At 42.0% G+C, this 4,610-nt stretch overlaps 1 long non-coding RNA gene across 1 annotated transcript; it reads left to right on the top strand.

Annotated features, from left to right (window-relative positions):
- The first annotated feature begins 1,497 nt into the window (after positions 1 to 1,497).
- On the top strand, positions 1,498 to 3,901 carry LOC121389908. The gene is made up of 3 exons (XR_005960118.1): positions 1,498 to 1,652; positions 2,467 to 2,559; positions 3,288 to 3,901. It is a non-coding gene; the product is annotated as an uncharacterized LOC121389908 (long non-coding RNA).
- The last annotated feature ends 709 nt before the right edge of the window (positions 3,902 to 4,610 follow it).

Here is a 4,610-nt window from a genome sequence, read left to right as displayed (position 1 = left end):
TAGTGAGTAGAGTGTAACGTGGTTACATACATTGATGAACGCAGTAGAAGGCGGGGTGGGGTGTGTGTTTTGTGTGTACGTGGTTACATACATTGACGAACGCAGTAGAAGGCGGGCGGGTGTGTGTTTTGTGTGTACGTGGTTACATACATTGATGAACGCAGTAGAAGGCGGGGTGTGTGTGTGTGTTGTGTGTACGTGGTTACATACATTGATGAACGCAGTAGAAGGCGGGGCGGGTGTGTGTGTTGTGTACGCGGTTATTTCATTTCATTTCAACTTATTTTCGTGCTTATATCCAATTAAGGTTCAAGCACGCTGTCCTGGGCACACACCTTAGCTATCTGGGCTGTCTGTCCAGGACAGTGGGTTAGGTGTTAGTTGGTTAGTGGTTAGTGAGAGAGAAGAGGGTGTAGTGGCCTTACACCTACCCATTGAGCCCTTAAGAACTCGCTCTGGGTGGGAGCCTGTACCGGGCTGCGTACCCTGTACCTACCAGCCTGTAGTCCGATGGCTTAACGACTGCGCCACCGAGGCCGGTTTGCAGGAGTTTGATTTGATTTCAACACGGTTACTTACATTAATGAACGCAGTAGAAGGCGGGGTGGGGTGTGTGATGTGTGTACGTGGTTACATACCTTGATGAACGCAGTAGAAGGCGGGGTGGGGGGGTGTGTTGTGTGTACGTGATTACATACCTTGATGAACGCAGTAGAAGGCGGGGTGGGGTGTGTGTTGTGTGTACGTGGTTACATACCTTGATGAACGCAGTAGAAGGCGGGGGGGGGGGGGGGGGGGGGGGGGTGTTGTGTGTACGTGGTTACATACCTTGATGAAAGCAGTAGAAGGCCGGGGGGGGGGGGGGGATTTGTGTGTACGTGATTACATACATTGATGAACGCAGTAGAAGGCGGGGTGGGGTGGGGGGTGTTGTGTGTACATGATTACATACACTGATGAACGCAGTTGAAGGCGGGATGGGTGTGTGTGTTGTATGTACGTGGTTACATACACTGATGAATGCAGTAGAAGGCGGGGTGGGTGTGTGAATACTGTGAATTTCGTACAGTTACTGATTCGTAGCTAATCTCATATAGGCGTTGGGAAGAAACTAAGGAAGCAAATGGGGTGAGGGGAAGTTATATATGAATTCGCCTTGTGAAGTTTGTTTTGTCCGACGACACCACTAGAGCTCATTGATTTATTAATCATCGGCTGTTGTAAATATAGTCATGTAGACAAAATCATGGAGAGTAAACCCGCTAAAAAAACAAAAACATTAGTAGCAAGGTAGTTTTTCTATGCACCATCAAAACAAAAACAAACAGAAATGATGAATACTTCAAACTTCTATTGTCGGAAAGAATATCAATTGTTTCTCTCGTATTTGATGATCACTTCTTGATTAGGAGAAGGGCACAGATGTTACCAATACCTTTATTTAAATTTTATATTGTTATTCATTATTTATTTTAATTTTATTCTATAAACAGATAGCCATAAGTCGCCTGTCGAGCTATTTCTCAACAAAAGGCATACCCCTGCACCACGGAACTTCGGGAAATATTTCTAGGAAAATAACGGGCTTTTTGAGCTTTCTCTCGTCCGTCATTGATGGCATTATGGGACGTCAGAAGGGCGTGGTTGTCAAGGTAACTACAGCAGGTGTGTGTGTGTGTGTGTGTGTGGTGTGTTTGAGTGTGTGCGTGTCGGGCGTGTGTCCGTGCGTGCGTGTGTTTGTGTGTGTGTTTATGGGTGGGTGGGTGGAGAGAGGGGAATTTGAAAATGATCGGGAATCCACATGTTGTTACTGGATAGTTGTTGTAGTTGTTGTTTCTTTGTTTCTTTTATTTTATGTTTTTGTTGGTGGGGGGGGGGGGGGGGGTCTTTCGGGTGTCTTCTTGTTTTCTTTTTATGGAGGGTTGGAATTCTGGTATTTTGTTTTTCTTTTTGTTTCTTTCGTAGTCTTTGTTGGGGGATGGTTCTTGGGTGCGAACTGTGTTTCAATAATAAAAAATTCCAACACATTAGTTTAAAAGTCATCAGGTTTCCCTAATCTTTGCGTTGTCTTAATATAGCCTGGTTTATTAAATAGTTTTTCATCTTTTAAAATATACTCCCTTTCTCTCGTTGCTCAGTGTATAATATGTGTTTATTTGATGGCGCCGACATCCAGCGATGTATTGGAATAGACACTCAGTGCATGATATGTGTCTATTTCAGGCCGACGACATCCAGCGATGTATTGGAATAGACACTCGGTGTATGATACGTGTCTATTTCAGGGCGACTACATCCAGCGATGTATTGGAATAGACACTCGGTGCATGATATGTGTCTATTTCAGGGCGACTACATCCAGCGATGTATTGGAATAGACACTCGGTGTATAATATGTTTATTTCAGGGCGATATCCAGCGATGTATTGGAATAGACACTCAGTGTATGATATGTGTTTATTTCAGGGCGACGACATCCAGCGATGTATTGGAATAGACACGGATTATGTGGCATTTCTTCGTCAGCCAGTCGATGGCGACTACGATTTTATGATTAGGGTGAGTTACGTAATGGATAAAGAAGTAAAACGGAATGTTTTACAAATCTAAGCGACCATTCTGATCATCCCTAGCATTACTGGCCTGTATCCACGTCTGAAAAAAAGATAAATGTTTTATTTAACGACACACTCAACACATTTGATTTACGGTTATATGGCGTCAGACATATGGTTAAGGACCGCACAGATATTGAGAGAGGAAACCCGCTGTCGCCACTTCATGGGCTACTCTTTTCGATTAGCAGCAAGGGATCTTTTATATGCACCATCCCACAGACAGGATAGTACATACCACGGCCTTTGTTATACCAGTTGTGGAGCACTGGCTGGGACAAATCTAAGCGACCATTCTGACCATCACCAGCATTACTGGGCTCCAAAGATGTGTGTGTGTGTGTGTGTGTGTGTGTGTGTGTGTGTGTGTGTAGTTTGGATAGGCTTATATAGGCATAGGCTTATATCTTGACTGGTTGTTTTTCTGGGTACAGTTGTCATACGTGATGCATGTTTTGTACTTTGGAATACATGTACTGTCTCAGTAGGTGCCACTTTTGAAGCCTCCCCCCCCCCCCCCCCCCCCCCCCCACTACGAAGATATACTTGCATCTACTTTGCTAATGTTAATGATCAGGTGATGGCAATGATGAAGGTGTGGTAATTATTATTATTATTATTATTATTATTATTATTATTATTACTGTTGTTGTTATACATTTATAATTCCAGCAAGGACGAAATGCAACAATTGCCTTCCTGAAGGAGTTTGCGGATAAACGAGATAAGGGGACTTTACTCTGGACTGACTAACTAACAGTTAAATATGCCACATGCCGCAGTTAATTTGACATTCTTTCTTTTAATTATTTTTGTGCTTATATCCAATTAAGGTTCAAGCACGCTGTCCTGAGCACACATCTCTGGTATCTGGGCTGTCTGTCCAGGACAGTGGGCTTGTTGTTAGTTGGTTAGTGGTTAGTGAGAAAGAGGGTGTAGTGGTCTTACACCTACCCACTGAGTCGTTAAAATTCGCTCTGGGTGGGAGCTGCTACCAGATCGAATATATTACGTCACTTTGTTTCCAGGTTAGCACTGTTATTTGTTTCTCTTTCATATTATTTAGTTATATATTTATTTACTTTAAGTATTGTTGTTAATTATTTAATGCTAGTGTTGGTGTTGTTGTTGTTGTTGTTAATTAAACTGTGTTTTCCTGCATTTATGTTGTTTTTCGTTTTCTTGAGATAGGCTATTCTCGTTGGTTACAAAAAAAAAAAACACCCAAAAAAAACAAAAAAACCAACAACACACCAAACAAAAAACAAACAATAAAAAAACCCGGATCTTTTATACGTTCTTTCACATTGGCAGGATTGTACATAACATGACAGATATACTGATTGAATAAGTCTATCTATCCCGCTCGATACATTTAGAAGAAGAAAACAGTTTAAAATTAGTGTAATTATGACACAATCAAGAAACATAGCTTTATGTTAGTCCATTCAGTCAAGTGAAGTGTGTGTGTGTGTGTGTGTGTGTGCGCGTGTGCGCGCGTGTGTGTCTCTTTTAACGACTCAATGGGTAGGTGTAACACCACTAAACCGACTTCTCTCTCACTAACAATTAACCACTAACCCAGTGAACAGAACAGACAGCCCATATAACTGATGTCTGAGTCCAGGACAGCGTGTTTGAACCTTAATTGGATAGAAGAACGAAACTAAGACATCATATTTACATTTCATAGCAAATGTTAATGAATATTTTTTGGCGGGAACCTCCATTAAAGGAGAACCCAAGTCAAATGTGAGCCTTATGTGTTGAAAAGATACATACCCGGAACACATACTGACACTTTAAGAAATGAAACACGCGTAATTTTAGAGTTGATAAAAAAAAATACTTTTCGTCGCGTCCGGTACTCTTGCCTGGAAGGCAGTGACGTCAGCTCCTACCAACTCCTGTATGCACAGTGTGAACAAACGCAGTAATTTACGACAAAATGCTTCCCTTTAAAAGAAAGAAAGACATGTTTTATTTAACGACACA

The sequence above is a fragment of the Gigantopelta aegis genome, chromosome 15, assembly GCF_016097555.1.
Source record: "Gigantopelta aegis isolate Gae_Host chromosome 15, Gae_host_genome, whole genome shotgun sequence".
In the NCBI taxonomy this organism is placed as follows: Eukaryota; Metazoa; Mollusca; class Gastropoda; order Neomphalida; family Peltospiridae; genus Gigantopelta; species Gigantopelta aegis.
Note: the sequence above shows the minus strand (reverse complement) of the source record. Positions and strands in the feature narration are given on the sequence as shown.